The sequence below is a fragment of the Balaenoptera borealis genome (assembly GCF_965194805.1).
Source record: "Balaenoptera borealis genome assembly, chromosome: 17".
NCBI lineage: Eukaryota > Metazoa > Chordata > Mammalia > Artiodactyla > Balaenopteridae > Balaenoptera > Balaenoptera borealis.
In genome coordinates this window covers 82,926,284-82,947,937 of record NC_138876.1, presented here as the reverse complement: position 1 = coordinate 82,947,937, position 21,654 = coordinate 82,926,284, and the positions used below count along the sequence as shown (strand labels likewise).

Below are 21,654 nucleotides of genomic sequence, written 5' to 3'. Positions count from 1 at the left end.
AAACTAGTCACAAATGGGGTGCTGAGAGCAGATGTCATTTGGTGATACTCAGCATAGGTCTGCCGACCCTTAGAGGCTCAACTGAAATCCTGTGAAATACTTTCTCGTTCGATTTCACTTTTCCTATTAAATGTTATGTGGGTAGGAACTCAAAGCAAAGGATGGAAAAGCCAGATGGGCTGTTTAAAATCCTTGGAGCTCAGAAATGCCTTTGTCCTCAAAACAAAGATTTTTCTAGACTGTTGGTTAACAGAGATAGGGCCTTTGAGTATTTTGAACAGTTTGAAGGAAATCAGCCCCATAAATTTACTTTTCCTCAACAAAACAGATTTGCTAACTCAGTTTTCCGTATAAACCTATTCCCACAAGAGTTAATGTCTTCTGTTTCTCCTGAATGCAAGCAATTCTACCATCAATAAAGTAAAAATGAGATTTTCACACAGAGTCAGCAGCTTGTACTTGTGGACCAATGGACTCCCGCGTCCAGGGGGCTGTGGGCATAGCTCTCTGACCCGAGCTCCTGGGCCTGGGTGGCAGGAGGGTCAGGGCTGCTGGTGTCTGGGGTGAGAGGGGCAGGTCGCACCCCTCAAGGCACACTTGAATGAGTCCGAAACTCGCCCCTGGTCAGAGGACATGTGCAGGGGAGACACCAGCCCTGAGCAGGCCTGCTTGGGGTTCAGAGGACAGCAGAGGGTACACATAAGATGGGCACACTCTGTCCAAGAAGTCGTATAACTCTGAAGTCCCAACTGCACCGAAGAACAGACACAAGAGCGCAGGGCTGTGCTCTGGGACTGAGACACCCAGGAGGGCCTGGGCCGGGTCAGGGACCCCCAGCCTCTCGGCCCAGCTGGGCCGGGGTCTGCTGTCTCACCGGCACCTCCAGACCAGTGGGGCACAGCCGGCACTCCCCGGTTTCTGACCGTGCGTCTCCACCGGTGGCCCTGGAGTCGGCCGGGACTTCTACGGGAGGCAGCCCGGCAGGTCCCGGGGGGTGTTTTGCCGCTGCTGTTTCCAGGAGAGCAGGCGGCAGGTGCACGTGCCCCTGGATGGCTCCGGGCCCTTGGGGCCCCCGTGGAACCTGCTGGTCCGCGTCAGGCTCTCCTGGCTCAGTCCGTCCCGGCCGGGCCACGTGGCCCTGGTGACACCACAGCAGCACCTCCAGAGGGTTGCCCCCTGACCCCCTCACCTGCTGCAGAGGGGGCGGTCATGGTCCTGGGGGACCTGGACATAGGTGTTCGGGGGTGTCTGCACCTCTGGCCCGTGTTCCCCTGTCTCCCTCCAAGCCCGTTTCCCAGCCCGGGTCGGGGTCAGGGAGGGGTACACAGGGGGCCCCCGCTCCCGTCCACATCCTTCACCCCCAGTTCACACTGGGTACCCCCGCCCTGACCCCACCTTTCCGGGGGTGGCAGCAGGGGGGCTCCGCCTGCACGGCCTCAGCCCCTGGGGACGCAGGGACCCGGGAACACTAACCATGGGGAGGTGGCTCCCGGAGAAGCTAGAGAGAGCCACTGGTTTCATGACGAACCTGAGGGAAAGTTGGCCGTTTTCCCCTTAAACAGGCTTCGCCGGTGGGCCTGAGCTGAGCGTCTCTGGGGGCACTTTCTCTCTCTCCTTGTTTTGAACGATGAATCCTCGCCGGCCCTGTTCAGGGCACAGGCCGCTGCTGCCGCCCGCCGCCGTCCAGGCCGCCTCCCCGGGGCCCGACCCGCGGGCGGCACCACAGTCCCCCGCGCCCCTCTCGCAGGAGGTGTCTGAGGCCGCGCGGTGCCCAGCGCGCTCCCCCGACCCCAGCTGCCCGAGGTCTCCAAAGACGCTGCCTGGCCCCGGGCGCTCCCTCACACAGCCTTGCGGTTTGATTAAACTTTAAATATAACTTCCCTTATGAACTGAAAGGGAAGGACGAAGCAGTGCAGTAGGTCTGAGTCCTGGCGTCGGGGGGCAGTGAGAGTGACCAGGGTGCCCCCTGGAACCCAGTCCTGGAGGCCCCGTGGAGCAAGAGTTCCCCCCCCCCCGCCCCCATAAAACCCACTTTCCCTGAGGTTTCCAGCAGGTGGCTTGGGACCTCGGGGTCACCGTGGGCTGCGCCTGCTCTGAGAGGTGCCTCCAGGTCGCGGGCCCTGAGGCGGGAGACGGCGAGGCCGGGGTGCTGGGCTCGTCCCCGCGGGCTCTGTCCTGATCCTCAGAGCCAGTGTGACGCCTCACGTGGTACTTCAAATACTACTGGGGTCAAACTCTGGTGAGACACAAGGATTTTTGTTAGTTTCCCTCGAATACACTCTTCAACGTTTCAGTTGATGAGACAAATTCTGAATTGCCTAATGCAACTTACCTAACACAAATTTTCTATCATGTGACAAAAATGAAAGAGACTGAAGAATTCCAATTTGCATATACAAACACATAACATTTACATAATATGTTTTTAGAGTATATTAGACATTACAGAAAACATACAGTATAGAAACTCTTGATAAGAAAAAAATGTTATGACTTATTTTACCTTAGGGATTGAAAGATTAGGGTTCTTTTCATCTGCCTTGATTCGTCTAAAAGACCTTGTACCCAAGAGCACAAAAGACACCGGAGTCTGATGCCAGCCCCTCGTGAAATTGCTGGGTGAGCTCAGTCTCCAAATCAGATACGCTCAGGAGGCCCCCCGAGGTGGAACCAAAAGTGAGAATTCCCCCCCAGCTCCCTGTCTCCTCCTCCTTTGTATTAAGCATCATTCGAAACCATCAGCAGCTTTTCTGGGCAACAAGTCAGCAGGAAGCAGAATGAGCCGTTTGGGAACCAGGGAAGGAAAACGTCCCTGTGACTCCTCCTTCGTCCTCACCGGGAGAAGCCAGTCTCTGAAGTGTCACTGTGTCACCGAGCCCCTCCCCACACGCGGCCCCGGGGCCCAGCATCCAGCTCTCCGGACCCCCAGGGCCTGACCTTTGCTGGGAGCACGGTGGGCTGGGGAGCAGGGTGTGGCAGCGGCCCTTCCCAGAGCCGCGGAAGGACGAGTCAGAGCCGCAGGGACAGCAAGCCACGCAGACGTGTCTCCGAGGAAAGGCTGTTTCCAGCAGGTGTCGGTGCCCCTGCCTGGATGCGCCGGGGAACACTGTGTGCCTTTGTGAAGGGGAAACACTGCACCTTTATGCAGACCCGCCGGCCCAGAGGTCTGAGATGCATGGAAACAACGAGGGATTTAAACGAGAAGAAGAAGCCGCAGCCCTGGGGCCCGGCGGCAGGTGCAGGGCGGTGGGCTCCTCGCCCCCGTGGCCGGGAGGCCTGCCTCCTGGGGGTCGGCCCTTCTGCAGGACCTCATCTGACCCTCTGTATTGGGATCAAGACCCAGGCAGGGGCCAGGGCCCCACTGGGAAAGGGCAGGCTCGCTGTCCAGAAGCAGAGCCTTTGGGGGCCTTGAAGGGCTGCTCTTGGGTCGCAGCCCCTCCTGGAGCCCACCCTCTGAGCCTGTGTCTCCCTGGGCCTCAGCTTGACACAAAGGAGGGCCGCCGGGCGCGGTGGACCCAGGTGACGGCCCCACCAGAGCTGCTCGGGCGAGTTGCTGGGCTCGGAGTCCGACGGCCTGGGTGTGGGCACCAGCGCCAGCCGTGCCCTCTCGGGTCAGGCACCCACCCATTCCGCGCCTGTGACCCGGCGCGGGGAGAGCGCCCGCCTCACCCGTTGCCGTGAGGATGAAACGAGAAAATGCTGCGGCACGGCTGGAGCAGTGGGTCTAGACAGTGAATGGGAACAAGGGAGGCGGATTCCAGGGCCCAGCTGGGGGGCAGGACGCCGGGCGCCGGGGATGTGCTGGGGGAAGTGGGGCTCAACCCCGGAACAGGGGGAAGATTCAGACGCTGAGCAGCTCATCAGAGGAAGGCGTCCGCCAGGGCTCAGGGCACGTGGGGCAAAGCCATGCCAGGAGCCCCCTGGACTCAGGGTCGTCACAGCGACTCTCGCCCAGGTTCCAGGAAGCGGTCATGATGGGAAAGACACGACCATCTCGTGACCCAGCTCAGCACACAGCCGCACGTGCTGATGTGATGATGAGCAAAGCTCAGGAAATGAAATTCACGGAGAAATTAAAATACTTTAGTGTGATCAATAGCTTCGATAAGTCATTTAAAAATCCCTGTAAAAGAGCAAATGAGCCAAATTCCCTCTTCTGCTTCACCATCGACACCTCCTTGTTCCAGCCCCACTTCATAGGAGAGAAAATATTTGCTGAAACTGAGTTTTCTCTGAAAGTCAAGTCCTAATGAAAAATGTACACAGGACACAGAAGCAGCATTTATTCATTTCCACTCAGGTTTCTAAGTCTTGGGCGAATGTTTTCTTTTAACTCAGAGGAATGTATACTGCCTTGGAAAAAAATGTAAATGATGTCACTTTGCAGAATTTTTCAAAACATTGGAATTCTGCATGTGAGCGATTTTCTTAGGTTTTAGGTGAGAGCAAATTAACAATGAAAGATTTTAGGTATCTGATGTATTTCTTCAGCTCCCTATTAAAAATGTAGCGTGTTCTGGGCAGGGGTCAAGGTCCAGAGGGGAGAAGGGTCTGTGTGTGTCTCGCGTCGGGAGGCCCACCAGGCTGGGCTGTGGACGCTGTGGTGGTGCCTAGCCTCAGGCCCTCAGCCCTACTGGGGCTTCACCCGATGGCCTGGCCATCAGATGGGCCGTTTCCTTGCTGTGTGACCTGTGCCCGACCTCAACGCTCCGTCCTCACCTGTAACATTGGAGGTGATGGTGTCCTCTGCCCCATAAGGTCCCTATGGGCTTAAGGGGGTGATGCAGACCAACTGCCCTGGACGCCAGCTGGCTGTGGTCCCGGAGGAGCTCGTCCCGGCTGAGGGCAGGGAGTGGACCTGTCCACCCACCGGGGGGGACACTTAAGGCCACTTGAGACCCACTGACGGGTCAAGGCCATTGGAGATGCGCCGTGGGAGACTCAGGGCTTGGGGTGAGTCCTGGAGACACAGAGGACCACGCGGCGGTGGAGTCTTGCAGCCTGGGTGCTGCTGGGGCCTCAGAGATGCGCAAGCTGATGCAGCGCTCACGGGAGAGCAAGCCCGGGGCTTCCGAGCCCCCTGACCCTCCCTTGGGAGCGGGGGGCGCTGGAGGGAAGCCTGGGAACAGGAAGCCGACGCCCTCGCTCGCTGTTGCCGGTGGGCTTGGATCCCTGCGCGCACGGCTCCCCTTTCACGGAGCTGTCACCATTTCAAGGCGCTAATTAAGGTTTTACGAGTAGACACGTTGGCCCTGAAGCCCTAGGGTAAAGCGCTGTCTGCGGGGAACCCAGGTCCCGGTTCAGACTTGGCTGCTCGGCCGCAGGCCCCCCTCCCCCCAGGCCCAGGGCGCCTTTGAGTCCACGTGCCGTCTCCATCCAGTCAAAGCAGCCGAGGGCGGGAGGTGGATGGAGCCTCCGTGGCACAGCGCACTGGCCCTGGACCCGCGCGGCAGGGCGGGCGGCAGTCCTGCCCTGGGGGACACGTGCTCTGCCGAGGGCCCAGGGGGCCTGTGCGCATGCACCCACGGCGCTCACACCCGCCTGCTTTCCGAGGTGATCCGCGGGTTCAGTCTGTCTGAAGAGCCTGGGTCTCCTGTTTTCCTGCCACTGTTTCCTACAACTCTGAGCATGGTTGGGGAGGTCAAGTGAAACCCTCCTGCAGATGGCTTAGTTCCAACATTTTGCACTATTTTCTTTGCATTGTGACTGCAGGAAGTGGGCTCTGGGCCTCTGTGTGCCGATGCCAGAGGAAAGTTGGCTGAGCTATGTTTATAGGTCGTCTGATGGCTCTAGAAAAGTCTTTCGGGGGAAGGGGAAGTGGCAGAACGGTGGCACTGTCATCGATGGCATCTCTGTGGACTAAAGCTCCGGGGGAAACCACAACACTGACCGCACGGGCGGGCCCGCGGACCACAGACCGAGAAGAGACAGCCGGCCGCTTCCTGCCGCGGCGGCTTGCCTCCTGGGGCTGTACGGGGGCTGGGCAGCCGCGGACAGAAGGGCAGGATCCACCTGGGCTTCCGCCTGCGCAGCGCGCCTGCTGACACCTGGGTCTCAGATTCCTCACGGGAGCTGCTGTGCGTGCCCCGCAGGAAAGGAGGTTCTGGGGCCCCATCTCACCCACGCTTCCAACCCAGAGAAGGAGGAGGCAGCCGGCTGCGTATGAAGAGCCCTCCGGAGATTTCCCTTCGCCAGGAAAACGTCTACTCCCTGTTCCATTCCCGTCGTGAACCGGCGCGTAGGATACAGGTGCTGGCCCTGCTGCCTGTGCCCCATCTGTCGCCCTCAAGCGTGGGGCGGAGTGAGAGCGATCCTTGCCCCTTGATCCGAACACTGACTCAGCGCCTCTGTGCAGTCAGATTCGGCGCGAGGCGGGGGCTCACTTCTCAGCAGGCTCGCTCAGTGGGTTCCTTTCTCATCTCTGCTCCCGGAAGGGGTCCTCTCCCAGCGGCGGGGATACTGCCCCGGGCGGACCCCTGCCCCGGAGGAGGAGGTGCGGTGCCCCGGCCTGGCTCCCAGGTCCGTTTCCTTTTCCACTGTTTGGCACACAGAGGCATTAGGAGTAAAACTCTGAAGCTGGTCGCTTTCAAATAAAGAGGGTTCAAAGCACGTCGGCTGTGGAAATCCACGCTCGCTCGTGTGTGCTCTCTTCCCCCAGATGACTGGTCCCCCATCGGGCTTTCAAGGCCCACAGGACGTCTCCCCCGTGGTAAGAGTCTGAGGACCAGGCATTCTTTGTGAATGAGACAGGGAGCATTGTCAAGAACACAGCTGGCTTACAAACACCTGCCCTCCCTTCCACATCCTGCATGCAGGTACAAGCGAAGCTTTCAGCAAGCACAGGTCTATTTCCCAACAGCTGCAACAGGTAAAAACTGGCAGAATTTCCTGGCATAACTTGCCCCCTAATTGTCCTTCTAGCTGATACCTGTTCTGAGTTGCTCCAGGTGGATTTAGGATAAAGCCCTCCTATGAGCCTCCAACTACGAGGCATTCCAGTGGGCTTGCTTTTAAGCTTGGTCGTTGCACAGACCGTACAGAGGGAATCAGAGAATCACAGGCCAAGTCGGAGGAGGCTTCCCAACACCCCGGGCAGAACAGGTGTATGCAAAGGTGACTCTGACTTCCAGGAGACAGTGCCCGGGACCTGCAGGTCACAGCACGCAGTGAGGTTTTCAAGAGTGAGGTGTAAAATTCCAAAGGTTTGGGTTCAGTTCAGATAAGCACCCACACGTTTGCATCTTCAGTTGAAACCTGCCTGAAACGTCTCAAACAGCCGGTTAAGTTGGGCTGGAAACCTCGCAGGAGCTCCATTTCTCCTGAGGCTTTTGGTGTTTCCTGTAAGAGTCAGTCCAGAACAGCCTTTCCAAGTCTGAGCCAAAGATGGAAAAGTCATGAAGCAGCGTCTCACTTTCTATTGTCTTGTGTTCAGAGGCTGTGCTCACCGGAGGGTCGGGGTGCTTTGTGCAGAGAGGAAGTCATAGCTCAGCCCGCAGGCTCCTGGCTGGGCTGGGGGTGGGCCCTCGCTTCCCCCAGGCCTCCCTGCCACGTGGTTATTTTCGTTCTGAGAAGGGAAACAGTGGCAGAGCTGTGCAGCAGACCCCGGTCGGTGCTGGGGGCCTTGTCTCCAGACGTCGAGGGAATGACGGTGCTGGGCTGGGCATCGGATGGGTCTCCTGGAGACCCAGCACCTCCGGGCGGCTAGAGTGAAGCGCGGGTCACCCGTCAGGGCCGCGGAGCGCTACTCCTGGGTACTGTACGAGGGACGGGGAACTACAGAAGGGAAGCGAGTGGCCGCACAGCTGCTACATCAGGAGCAAAGCTGGCCGATTCCCCCGGGAAGAGAGGCCCCACTGTGCTTGGCGCGCTGCTCTGGAGACCAGTGCAGGGAGCAGGGCTCCGGGGTGAGAGGCCCACGCTGTCCGGCTTTCTCCGCAGAGAGTGGGGCCGTCCGTGCCTCGGTGGTGGGTGCTTGTCCGCGCCCCGTCCCTCCCCTCCCCCAGCCAGCAAGTCCTCCCGCCGTTTCCTGGGTGTTCTCAGCATGATCGTCTGTCGCTCATTTTAATACAGCATCAAAGCAATTGGAGAGATGCTCCTCGGAGGCCCTGGTGGACCACAGCCCCGCCCCTGGGCTTTCCGCTCTGGTCCGGTCCTCCTGAGGCGCCCCTGGCGGGGCCTGGTGGCCCGTAGGGAGGCACGGCACTGCCACGGAGGGCGGGTGGCACGTCCCTCCTGCCCTTGGGGAAGCCTGCAGCCCGGGCAGAGCTGGGGTGGAGCCCGGGGCTTCCTGGAGGCGCAGGTCGGGCTGGTGCTCCGGCTCAGGGTCAGGGGTTTTCAGCGCCTCCTGGGGGACGCTGGGCCCCTGCTGCAGAGAGACGGTGGCCCCGAGAGGCGTGGGCACCTGAGGACAGCGTTGTGGCATCTGAAGCCAGGGATGTGGCACGTTGCGGTGTTTGAGAAGACACAGCCTGTGACTTCAGCTACTGCCCCACCCAGCTGCAGCCGGGCCGCACTCTCCCGCGCTGACCCTGTGACGGGCTGGGGCCCCATGCCCACCCCGGCCTCTGGGCAGCAGGATGTCAGAGCTCGGCGTGTGAGAGTCAACAGCAGCTTGCAGGGGGCTGGGGGCAGGAGGAGGACAGGAGGGGCCCGGGGTGCAGGGACAGAGGCCCTCCTCTGCGCGATGGGCTGGTGTGAATTTGTGAGCCAAAGTCGTGACTTTTCAGAATTCATACAAACCCCAGAGGCACAGATGGTGAAACGTCTCCCGTAAAGCGTGCTCTTTCTCTCGAGTTTCTCGGGGGCTGGAGAGGGTGGGAGGGGAGTCAGAGGCTCCTGAGGTCGGGGTCTGGGCGGCAGCAACCAGGGCTGGCTGGGGCCCGGGCTCGGCCATCGGGGACGCTCTGTGGCTGGACTCAGGGGGTCGTCCTGACTGGTCCCCTGCCCTGGGGGGACGCTGACCCGCCGCGGAGCAGACGCGTGTCCCGGGGTCGCCGTGGGCCGTGGCCTCTGCTGCCGGACGGAATCAAGCCCCGGCGCTTTGCCGACAGTGGGAAGGCTCGGCCCCCATGGGGAAGCCGTGCGGGCTCCGAGGCGGGACGCACGGAGAACTCGGACGAGCAAACAGACCCACGGGTTCCGGTCAATGACTACAGTAAGAGTAAAAGCCCTTCTGACTTTTGTTGGCGTGGACCAGCCTTTCAGTAGATGCTAAGCCTGTCTCATGCTGAGTCTCTAGATAAGACGGGTGAGGCTGGGCCTGCCTGTAATTCCCACGTTGCTCGGGGTCCACAGGGCGGGGGGCAGCCGGGCTGGGAAGGCACTGCCTGACCCCCCTAGCTTTCTAAAGCCCTGTTTGTTTACCCTTCACACATGGGTCTGTGCTGAGGCAGCCAGAGTGCGGTCTCGCTTCTTTTTGCTGGAGAGTAAAAAGGGCCGACATCCCATGTTTATTATTGTGGAATTTTTCTCAGCAAAGCTGAAGAAATACATCAAGATAGTTTGCTCTCAGGGGACAGGGTTCAGACGTTTCACAACATATAAATAATTGTCCTTAACGCGAGCCACTTATTCTATGTCTTCTTTGTTTACGGAGAGTTTTCCTTATTGAATGATAAAACGACTAAAGCTCAGTGTATGGACTCCTTGGCCAATCCTAGATTCTTGACCTGCCCTCCCGCGTCTCGGGGCTGAGAAAATTCCTTGAAGGTGGTGATAAGATCTTTGCTGGGCCTGCGGTGTGCCCACCGCACACCGCAGGGCCCGGGTCAGGACAGGCCAGCGATGCCCACCTGGGCTGGCCCCCGGCACGTCCGGCCCCTGAACTCGGGTAACAGCTATTGCACTGTGCCGCTTGAATCTGAAAGCCGAGGGGCCCCCAGGGAGTATACGCCGTGAATTACTTTCTCCTGGAGACCCTTGATCCCAGGTCTTTTAAACCTTACTGGCCATTTAGTCCCTGACTTGGAGCTTCTGTTAGTTTTTCTCACACTTTCTGGAAAAAGGCTGTGCCGTGGCCACTCTCACCTCCCAGATCCCCGCGTCTCACAACGCCCAGAGGCGAGTCTGAACCGGCAGACTCTCCGTGTCAGAGGCAGGCCGGTTCCCCCAGAATTCACATGTTCTCTCCGAAGATGTGCAGTATCTCTATGAGTCAGCAGTTTTGCAAAAGTCATGATTTAATTTAACAATGTTGACTTTGGTTGCCCTGCCCACACAAAATGAACATTTTCTGAGCTCTGAAACGATTTTGGAGGTGATTTCCTCTTTGCCTTCTTTCACTAACCTTTCAGACTCAGGTTTGGCACCGAGGAGGATTTGGCACAAGGAAACCCAGGAGGCATCACTAAGCGTTTAGCATCTACAGCCTCCGGGTTTTAAACAACCGATTACTTAGAAATGTTTTGGAACCGATCAGACGTGGTCCCACTGTCGCCAGCTCCCTGTCGTGTCCCTGTCTTATCCTGGTGTCCTCTGGAAACGTGGAGCAAATCGCCCACCTCCCAGGACTGGTCTGCAGCACCACCTGGTGCACAGTAGGCGCTCAGTGTGGGCACACAGTAGGCGCTCAACGTGAGCACACAGTAGGCGCTCAGCGTGGGTACAGGGTAGGTGCTCAGCGTGGGCACACAGTAGGCGCTCAGCGTGGGCACAGGGTAGGCGCCCGGCATGGGCAATCTGACACGCTGAGCCATTTACGCCCTGCCCTTTCTGCCCTCCCTGTGTTCCACCAGATCTAGGAAGTCGGATCCCTCCACCGTCAATCCCAGCGTGCTCGCAGTCAGCAGACTTTACCCCCAAGGAGGAAGGGAGAACGGGGACAGTTGGATACCGAGGTTCAGGACAAGGCTACAGGGAGCAGAGCTGGGTCAGGCTGAATTTCCTGATGCGGCCACTGAGCAGAGACCCTGCACCTAATCCACAGCCCGGGAAGTCGGGGGCTCTGAGGTCTGTGCCTGGCTGGCTGATCTGGGGACAGGAGCCGGCTGACAGCGAGAGAATGGGAGTGCCTGGCCCCCTGGTTTAATAGGAGGAAGGGGCTCAGAGGCTCAGGGGGCTGGAGGGTTGGGGGGATTTGTCCTGAGAGACCTGCTTTCCCCACGACGTGAGAAGTGGGCTTGTGAGGGGACCCCAGCATCCTTGAAGTCCCCACGATGGCTCCTCTCTAAGGCTGGATCTCGCAGAGGGGACTGCAGCCCCTCAACTGGGAAACCTACATGTACGGGAGAAACTGGACCTGGGACGTTGGGGCCAAGGGGGGTGCATCACCCGGTGCAGCGGAGCCCAAGTGGCACTCAGAGCAGGTCGGATCCGTGGGCCTGGGTGCCCTGAGCTTCTGGACGTGAATGGGGGGAGGGGGACGCCAACTGAACTCCCCCCGATCTATGTAAGTTTTCCCACTCAAGGTGGCCGGGCGCCCAGGCACGCGGGGCCTCCAGCCCTCTGGGTCACCCGCGGCGGCCGTGCTGCTGTCCTGCCGCACGAGGCCCCTCCGGCTCCAGCCCCACTGCCCCCTCCGGGTGTCCCACGAGGTCACTTGTCCTGGGCCGGCTCTGACTTTGCCTCTGCCCTCTGGGGGTCTCCTCCTTCCTCTTCTTGCTCCGTTATTTTCACAGCGGGTGTCACCATCTGACGTGCTGTGTACGTTTCCTGGTTCTGACCACAGACTCTACGCTCGAGGAAGGTAGAATTCTTGTTTTGTTCACTGCTCTATCCCCAGTCTCTAAACAGTGCCAGATACGTACGAGGTGTCCACGATTAAATGAAGAAATCCTCACCTGTAATGGTAATTCCTCTCAACCAGAGAACAAAGCCTCTTTCCTTTAAAAAAAAAATATCCCAGGCTTTTCCCTAGAGATTAGCTTCTTATATAGGACAGTCTTTGTCTCTTTTCTTTCTTTGGCCTTTAGTAGGTCTTTGATCCCAGCTCTCAGGGAACCAAAATACAGACATTGGCAAAGAAGGAGGGCACACGGGGCTCAGAATGGCTGTTATCTCAGAGTTGAGGGCTAGCAAGTGCTGGTGAGGATGTGGGCAAAGGCGAACCCTGGGTGCTGCTGGTGGGAATGTCAGTGGTGCAGCCACTGTGGAAACAGTACAGAGGATTCTCAAAGAATTAAAAATAGAACCACCATATGACCCAGCAATTCCACTCCTGAGTGTTAGCCTAAGGAAATGAAAACACCCACTCAAAAATATATCTCTTCATCGCAGCATCATTTACAGTAGTCAAGACAGGGAAACAACCTAAGTGTCATAGATAGATGAATCAATAAAGAAAATGTGATACACACACACACACACACACACACTGAAATATTACTCAGCCAGAAAAAGAATGAAATCTTGCCATTTGCGATATCGTGGTTGGATCTTGAGGGTGTGAAGCTAAGTGAAATAAGTCAGAGACAAAGACAAATACTGTGTGACCTCACTTACATGTGGAATCTAAACACAAAACAAAACCAAAACCCCAAAACCACCAAAAAAAAAAAGAAGGAAAACCAAGCTGATAGAAAAAGAGATGAGATTGGTGGTCACCAGAGGCAGGAGGGAGGTGGAGGAAGGTGGTCCAAATGTACCAGCTTCAGTTCCAAGGTGAATAAGGACCAGGCACGTGATGCCAGCACGGCGACTACAGTTAGGGCTGCTCTGTGGTGTACAGGAAGGTGAGAGGGGAAACCCTAACAGTTCTCGTCACAAGGAGAAAGTACTTTTTTCTTTTTCTTTTTTTGGTATCTCTATGAAATGATAGATGTTAAGTAATTGGTAATTATTTCCCAATATATGCACGTCATGTCACTACTCTGTGCACCTTAACCTTATATGGTGCTGTATGTCAGTCATATCTCACTAAAACTGGAAAAAAAAACCAAGATGAATATAGCAAAGCTTTGTAACTCTTTCTTTCTAGGGGTATTTCCTGGTGATACCTAACCTCTTAACACTTGTTAAAAATCATCCCCATCGCACAAAGGTTCAGCTATGTCTCTATACACTAACAACAAACGATCTGCAAAGGAAATAAAGAAAATTCTATTTATAACAGCATCAGCAAGAATCAAATTACTTAGGAAAACTTAACTAAGGAGGTGAAAGTCTTGTACACTGAAAACTACAAAATACTGCTAGAGGAAATTAAAGAAGTCAGAAATAAGTGGAAAGATTCTGTGTTCATGGGTTAGGAGACAATATTATTAAAGTAACAATTTATTGTTAATAAGTAGAATAAAATATGTCAATTCTACCCAAAGTATACAATGCAATCTCTATCAAACTCCCAGTAAGTTTGCAGAATGAATAAACCAAATGTGGTATATACACTTGCTGGACTATTATTCAGCCATAAAAAGGAATGAAATCCTAACATGTACTATGGCATGGATGCAGCTCGAAGACATTTTGTTGGGTGAAATAAGCCGATATTTGTACAAAACACAAATATTTTATAATTTCATGTATAGGAAATATCTAGAAGAAACAAACTCACAGAGACAGAAAGTAGATGGTGGGTGCCAGGGTCTGGAGAAGGAGGAGGGGGAGCTCATGTTTACCGGGGACAGAGGGTCGGTTTGGGAAGATGAGAAGCTCTGGGGATGGAGGTTGGTGACGGTTGCACACCAATATGAATGTACTTAGTGCCCCTGAGCCGTGCATTTAAAAACTGTAAGTTTTCTGTGATGTGTGTTTGATCACAATTAGAAAGAAATCATCTTGTCCCTGCATGGGACCCACGGGACCCGTGTGTAGGGAGTTCCACCCATGACCACTGGGAAGTGGGTCCACACGGACCCCCGGCACACGGGCTGCAGAGGAGCCCCGGGGCTGCTGGAGCCTCGGCCGTTCTAAATAAAGCAGATTCACTCAAGGGAAAAAAATGAGCTGCAATTGCAGAAAATTTTCCTGAACACACGATTACTGTATTAAGTTCCCCCCAACCATGAGCTCTTATTACGTGAGTCCTTTGCCCACGTCTGGAACTCTATCTTGTGGTCAAAAGGGGAAAATTTTGTTAAACGTTTGAGGCTATATATTGCATATAGGGAGAAAGAGGCCAACTTTTAAGAAGGGTCTCAAATCACTTAAAAAGTCACTACTCCTCACCCTCAGAGAGGCTGGGCAGAAATTGCTGAGCGGCTTTGACCGAGGCCCCCTCTCTCCCGGGGGGCTCCGTTTTAAACCGCGTGGCCTCAGGGTTGCAGCGTGGGCGGGGCACGTAAACACCCAAATTGCAGCAGCGTGCGCGTGAATGATTGCTTCCCCTCTGTGATGATAATGGCAGGCCTGCTGTCAAGCCGGGCTCCGTGGGGGATTGGAAGTGCTTCTCACAAGGGAAACGCCTCCAGCCCGGGCCTTCAGAGTGCCATTCCCATGTACTTGCTGGAACCTTCCGGAAACCGCATTCCTCTTTGGTTGGGTTGAGCAATGTGATCTCTCCCAGCCAGAACGCTTCCCAGACCACCTCATCGCAGCCTGGGAACGGAATGTGACCAGGACGGGTTAACTCGCTGGGGCTCAGGGCTCCATTCCAGGCTGGGCCTGCAAGAGAGGAAAGGAAGGATTTTTCTCCTGAGAACAGTGTGTCAGGCCCCAGCATATTTCAAAGGATTCAAACTCTCTAATCTGGGGACTAGGGGCTGGATTTAGGAAGGCAATGACATCACCTCTCCCACAGAGTGGCTGGAGTTGGCCTGGATTTTAGGTGAGGCGGCCTTTGACAAGTGTCAGAAAAATCCGCAGGACTCTTGCTGTCACTTTTGGAAATGGTCAGACCAAAGGAAAGTAACTGTGAAAGAGTGAGATGGTGACCCCGTGTTTTAAAATGCAATGGGAGAAAAAGGGAGGGAGGGAGGGAGAAAAAGAATACTTTTTGAGAAACAAGGTAGGGATTTTGAATATTATATGGTTTTGGATAAATGACTTTATTTTAAACAATGCAGTAAAGCGAGTCTCCATCCCATCCCACGCCACGGCAGACGATACCTAGCAGGGCTCGGCACCAGGACCAGGGGCTCGGTGGGCAAGCCTCTGATTCTGGGTTGTTCTCATGTAATTGGGTGAGTATACGTGGGGAAGCTTCATAAGGTGGAGGGGGAACAGTTCAAAGACGGGTGGTCTCTGAAGGTCAGAGGTACCACAGGTTTTATTTTTTCAGGCGTATATTTGATCCAACTTCTATACGGTGTCAATTACAATTATTTCTCCCTGGACTGAATCTGTAAACTGAAATCATGTTGCTTGTCAAAGATTTCTAGCCCAGAAGTCATGGAGAAAGCCCTGTTAGGGCCTGACATCCCCTGCGGTTGGTATTTTGACTTTGCGATCCGCTTCTTAGAATAATAACTGGAGACAGACAGGACGTCTGTGTGTAGAGTGACCGAGTCCAGCATGAGCCGGAAAGAACACGGCAGAGGGCAGCTGCTTTGGCCGCCAGCTTGGTCGGGTTTCCGCACAGGTTTTCCTCTATGATTTGGAGTTAACCGCTATTTATATTTACTCATGTCTCTCAGTGTCTCGGTCAGGGATGCTTCCTGCATTTTTCTGGCTTCATTTCCCATCTTTTTAACGTAAGTCCTTTGGCAGTTATTTCAGCGAAGGCCTCTGACTTCATCTGAAAAAGCCTGTATCTTGCTCTCACTCATGAATAATAGTTTAGCTACGCATAGAATTCGGGCCAATCATTTTCTCACAACACCTTGAAGATGTGACTCTGTCCACTTCTGGTGTCTTTCTTTTGAGGAATGTACTCCTATTGCAGCATCTCTCCTCCGTGGCTACTTTGGAAAATTTCTTCCTCTCCTTCGTCTTCTGAACATGGCGAAGTGTGGATTTCTTGTTAACGTTTCTGGGTGGATGTGGTGAGATTTTTCCCCCTGAGTGTTTTCCTTTGGAGTTGAAAGCTCTCGGGGACCTTCTCTGTAAAATACTGTCTTACCTCCACTCTCCATGCCGTCCCCCCAGCCTCCTCTGATCTCGTTTTATCAGCAGAGAGATGACATCCAGATGCATCAGATGAAACACAACCCGACTGCAGCCCGAAGGAAGGAGAGGCAGTCATTCTTTCTCGTGTGACGGAGGGTCTGGAGGAGGGCAGGCCCATCCCGTTTCACCTTCTGCTTCATCCTTCATGTGTTTGAAGACGCCAGCTCCGGCTGTGTCCACAGCCACATGGGAGGAGCGGGGAGGAGTATCCTGGGACCTTCGGCTGGCAGTCCTGCTTCTGCCTCATGGGACAGAGCTGGCCCCTAGGTCACCGCTTCACTGAGGGAGGCTGGAGGGCATTTCCAGCTGGGCACATTGTGACCCCAACAAGTGAGGACTCTGTGGGTAAGGACAGCAGAACGGGAACTGTGTCCGCAACAAGCAAACCCTCCCAGGTGCGTCAGGGTCTGGACTCCAACTCAGGGCTGACGACGCTGCTTTACATGACCGTCTCCTTCCATCTCTCGGTCCTGGTGACGTCCTCGGACATGTGTTCTAGCTCACCAATTCTTTCTTCACCTACCTCTAATGTGGTTTAACCATGAAGTTTACATTTTAATGACTGGTTTTTTTTTTTCCCCCAAGAGCTCTATTCTTTTAAATCTACTTAGTCTTCTTTTAAAGTATCTTGTTATTTCTCTGTGGATTCTATTCTTTCTTTGAAATTTTAAAACTATTTAAAAAATTTTAGAATATTTATTCTATAACTTACTTGAGAAGATTGTTCTATCACTTCAGGTCCGCTGACTTGCCATGATAAATACTTTCTCGTGTGTCATGAGACCCTCCCGACGAGGAGCTTCTCTCTCCTGCCACCTGTGTGGTCTCAATGGAAAGCTTGTTCCTCTGAGCAGCCTTGGGCTTCTTGAGCCCTCAGGTTCTTGGACATGTGGACCCCAGACCACAAAGGCCCTGTCGCGAGGCCTTGTGGAGCAGCCAGAGTCCAGGCTGCGGTGTGGGGCTGGGCGGGATTGCAGCTCATTTTGGCCCCTGTCTTGGGGCCCCCGATCCCCTCACATTGCCCCCGGCCCGTGAGGATCTGAGTCAACTGGGGCACAGAGGCTGGGAGGTTCTCAGGGAGAAAAAGTGCCGCGGAACATGGATCCAGTGGTGTATTCTGGAGAACAAAGTAAAGATGAGGGGCGCGGAGCTGCCAACCATAGGGGGTCAGGACACTCCCTCGTTTAGGCCCTACACTCGGGACCAAGTTCCTGAACTGTCTCCTGCAGGGAGACATCTCAGGGAAGCACAAGTAAGAGTCAATGCCCAGAATGAACAATGAGGAACGTTTCGTCACCGTGACTTCCCTGTGTCTCTCCGAGCCCGTGACGGTCCCTCACCCCCGCCTCTGCCCTCTGACCACCCCTGTGTCTGAGGCACCTGCTGGTGTGCAAACACACAACAAGTCAGCACGACACGACCAGACGGCTTAGGGGCCTGGGAGGGGCCTTGGCTTTCACAGACCCCTTCATGGGGACGGTACCCGGGCTGCGTCTGCAAAGACAAGCTCTGCTCCCACATGCTTCCTTAGCCCCTGCTGGCCTTCAGCCTGGACATCTGCTGACTTCTTTTTTTTACAGAAAGGAGATACACACAATCTTTTTCTTTTAATGTTTACACATAATATGTACAGACTTTATCCTATCTGTCTTGAATGACTTGAAAAGCAAAGCAGCTGTTCCCTGGTGCCCTCCTGGGTCGTGTTACTCACTCTGGTTCTCTTCACCAGAAGAATCTCTGAGTCACTCAGCTCATGTCCTTTTGCTTTGTATCATGCAGATGTGGAAGCATCTTTGAGAGAGAGAGAGAGAAGGAAGGAAGGAAGAAAGAAAGAGAGAGAAAGAGAAAGGAAGGAAGAAGGGAGAGGCGGAGGGAGGGAGAAAGTTTCCACATTCAGAACAGCTGAATCCTTCCTGCTCCCACCGTCCCTCTGTATCCATCACGTAACTAAGAAACAAGGTGACGCTTAAGTCTCTCACGATTTCCTAGACAACAAAGCGGGCCTCCCTGTTAAGCACCGCCCCCCTGGGGGTAGCCCTGAGGTCCTTGCTGGCAGTGAGTGCTGACTCTGCACGTGAGCAGGGACCTCACTTTGTCACCCCACATGTGTCTTCAGGAGCTGCTAGATCTGCAGTAGAGACGAGGGAAGTTCGCGGTGGAGACGAGGGGTGGGCAGTGCTCACGAGGCCCCGAGGCTGCTCAGAGGGACCTGGTTCCAGGCGTCTGTCCCCAGGGGCGTCCTGGCTTCAGGGGACCAGGTGGGTTCCCTGGCTCATCGAGGAATCTGGTGGAACATGGTCATTCGTGTGGCTCAAAGGCTCCACTGATCCCTCTGCCTGAGAGAAAACAAACCCGCCCTAATCACCTGGACCTAGAAGCAGGAGCTCCCAGAAGGAGAAAAGCAAAAGGCTGGTGTCCTTCACTCCCAGGAGAAAATCGTTGTCAGTCCCTTTCTCCTCTTTCACTGGCTTTTTTCCCGGGATCGTCCGCAGGCGCACACATTTTAAGTCCCCTTGGCCAGAGGGCAATGGGACCTTTTCAGTGTGACTGAGGGGAGAAGCGGTAGCAGCCGAGTAAGCTGAGAGTCTGCTAGTGGAGGAGGTGGAAACGAACACGGACGCGATGGCAGGTTCCCCTCCGTCTCCTCCCCACCTGTTCAACAACCCAACCAATTTTTTAAAAAAAAATTTGGCAATTCACGAGGGAAAAGTTTTACTTTGTCTACAGCTTAAAATGTGCCTTCCCCCTGCCCCGGGAATGTAAGGTTCAGAGCCATCTTTGCCCGATGTGCACGTGTCGTGATGGGTTTCCTAGAAGACAGAGGGCAGGGGCTGTGTCGTCTGCTGGGAGAAGAAATAATTCATGCTCCTGCAGCCACCTGGATGGACCCGGCAGGCATCGTGCTCAGAGAAGTAAGTCAGACAGAAAGACAAGCACCCTGTGATCTCACGTATACGTGGAACCTAAAACACACAGCAAACTGGCGAACGTGACAAAACAGAAGCAGACTCCCAGGTATTTATTCTCCTTAGAGAATAAGCTAGTGGCTCCCAGCAGGGAGGTGGCGATGGGCAATACGGGGCTAGGGAAGTTAAGAGGTGCAAACACTGTGTACGAAATAAACAAGCTCCAAGGACACACTGCACAACAATATGGAGAATACAGCCAGTATTTTATAATAACTGTACGTGGAGTAAAATCTTTAAAAGCTGTGAAGCACTGTCTTGGACAGCGGTAACTTACCTAACACTGTACGTCAACTACACGCCAATGAGAACAACCCTCACCCTCTAGCTCCTCGGCCTCGGGAGGGTGTAGAGCCCAGGCTTCACAGGAGGAGCGTCGCGATGTAAATGGAAGACACACGGTCGAGGAGACTCCCAGATGAAAGGAAAGCGAAACAGGAAATTCTAGCGCAAAGCTCTGTTCTCAAGACCCATTGAAGGAAAACAGCCCAGTTAATGAGAGAGCTGAGCCTGCTTCGTCCTGTATTTATCTTGGCCAGACACCAGTCCTCTTCTCTGCAGAGATCGGAGGAATCTGGGGAACTCCAATTACGGGCTGAGGCCCCGTCGGATGGCCGAGGCCACGCTGGGCCCAGCCTCTGTTCACAGGTCATGAAACAATTTCTTCCACGTTCAATATTTTCATTTCGTGGTCCTTGAAAATGAAGTATGTTTTAATATAATTCTAGGCCTCAAATTCAACAGATATGTTCTCAGTCTACAATGAAGGGATTGGATTCTCCGTGGAGCTGGTTGTAAGCAAGCATGTCCTTTATTGCACTTTAAAAAATATGACTTCTCTCTACCGAAGGGTGGCGAGTACCACGATTTTAAAGTGCTCAGAAGTACCATGTTGAACCAAAGGAAAAAAAAACAATATTGTATCTTCGAAAAGTTTTTATATGCGATGCAACCTCATTCCAGCTGACCATCTCAAGCCTCCTGAAGTGCAGGTAGCAAACCGCATTCCTACGATCCTATGATAAATGGGGCTGTGAGTTAGAGAGAACAAAAGAATTTTCCTGAAGTCACATAATGGGAGCTCTGCCACTAGAATTTCCTGTTTCATTTCACATATTTCAAGCCCAAGGGGAGAGCCAATCCCCCAGCACACAGATGACTTGTGCAGAGGAAATTTTGTCTATACATACGATCCTTTAGAATTTTCCTCTCAGTTCTTGGTTTCTGCGTTTTTGTTACCAAACAATATAGAGATCAGTGGACAGAAAGTGTTGGTGGCAAGAAGGCTGATTTTGGTCGTGTGACGCAGCCCTGCACGGGCCCAGGCTGCCCGAGGACGAAGGCCAGCTCGCAGGAACGCGTGAATGCCCACAACGCCACGCCCGGGGCGTCAGTGCGGGGGCCGTCCTCGGACACCGGTGACCGCAGCATGCCACGGGAGGCCTGGGAGGTTGACGCCACAGAGGCGGTGGGGGACGAGCTGGACAGGGCACATGGGGCTCGTGCTCACGGGGCCAGCCCGGGTGCCCCTGCCGTCCCCGTGCCCTTGGTGTCCCGGGGGTGCTGGGCCCATCCTGCTTCCGTCCCAGCCTCCGTCCCCTTGCGAGCGCAGAAGGAGGGGTTAGCGATGACGGGGCAGAGCGCCAGCCCGGCCTCAGGGAGGCCCCTGCAGGACCGGAGGGCAGGGGGGGTGGGTGTCCTGCAGAGGCGCTGGACAGTGGGCAGGCCGGGTGGGTGCCACAGGCGACCTGCTGGGGAAGCCGGGGTGCCCCAGCACTGTGGGTACTGGCCCCAATCCCCCAACTCAGAGCGAGGCCCTGGCTACTGGGGGCTGGCAGGAAACGGTGCGGCATTCTGGGGAGAGTTTGGGCTTGGACTTTGGCCGCTTTCAATCTGGTCTCTGCCGCAGCAGCCTGTCTGGGTCTCCTTTGTAAAGGGGGCCGACGGTGCCGACCCCATGGGGTCACTCGGGCATGAAAGAGATGTGGGAAAGCCCAGCTTGCACAAGCGTCCTGTGAACACTGGACCCTCCCCACGGTCGGGGTGGGGTCTGCCGGTGCTTGGCGAGGGTCTCGGCCTAGGGGGGACCACAGTCCAGCAGGGCTGGGGGGGCAGGACCGACGTGGCCCGCGGGTGGTCCTTCCGGCCCTGACCTCCTTGCTCACCCTGCAAGGCCGGCATGGTCCTCGGGACCCGTGTGGAGGCTGTCCTGGTAGGGGAGGGCATGGCTGGCGGCAAATGGTGGTCTGGGGGCCGTGCGGTTAGTGCTGAGTGTGGAGTTGGGACCCTCCCGGGAACCGAAGGGCCCACGATCGGGGAGGGGAGGGGAGGGTCCTGTCAGCCTTCCTTCTCGGTGCCTGGAAATGCTCAGAGGGGCTGGGCTCTGGGTCCACAGCCCTGGGTTCCCATCACCTCGTAGCGTCGTCTTTGGTGCAGACTCGCCCTGGAAGCGCGCGACCCTTTTAAATGTCACGTGCGGTTTGTCCAGAGACGGGCTGAGCAACGCTCTTTCCAACTAAGGACGAGGTTGAAGATGCCATCGCACGGCCCCAGGACACACCTGCTCGGCCCGCAGGGCACGGACTTCACCTGCGGCCCCGGGAGAGGATCAGGTGGGGGCCGCTGCCCCCTCACCTGTCACATCCTCCTGTTTGTGCCAATACGGCCCTTCTCCTCCCCGTACGATCTGTTACGCGCATGTTTACTG

The 21,654-nt window shown here is 55.3% G+C and overlaps 1 long non-coding RNA gene across 1 annotated transcript; it reads right to left on the bottom strand.

Annotated features, from left to right (window-relative positions):
- Positions 1–1,136: 1,136 nt before the first annotated feature.
- Positions 1,137–19,802, bottom strand: LOC309614671. Its single transcript, XR_014236356.1, has 3 exons — positions 19,225–19,802; positions 2,504–14,538; positions 1,137–2,236 (listed from the first exon to the last, which is right to left on the bottom strand). It is a non-coding gene; the product is annotated as an uncharacterized lncRNA (long non-coding RNA).
- Between the last annotated feature and the right edge of the window lie 1,852 nt (positions 19,803–21,654).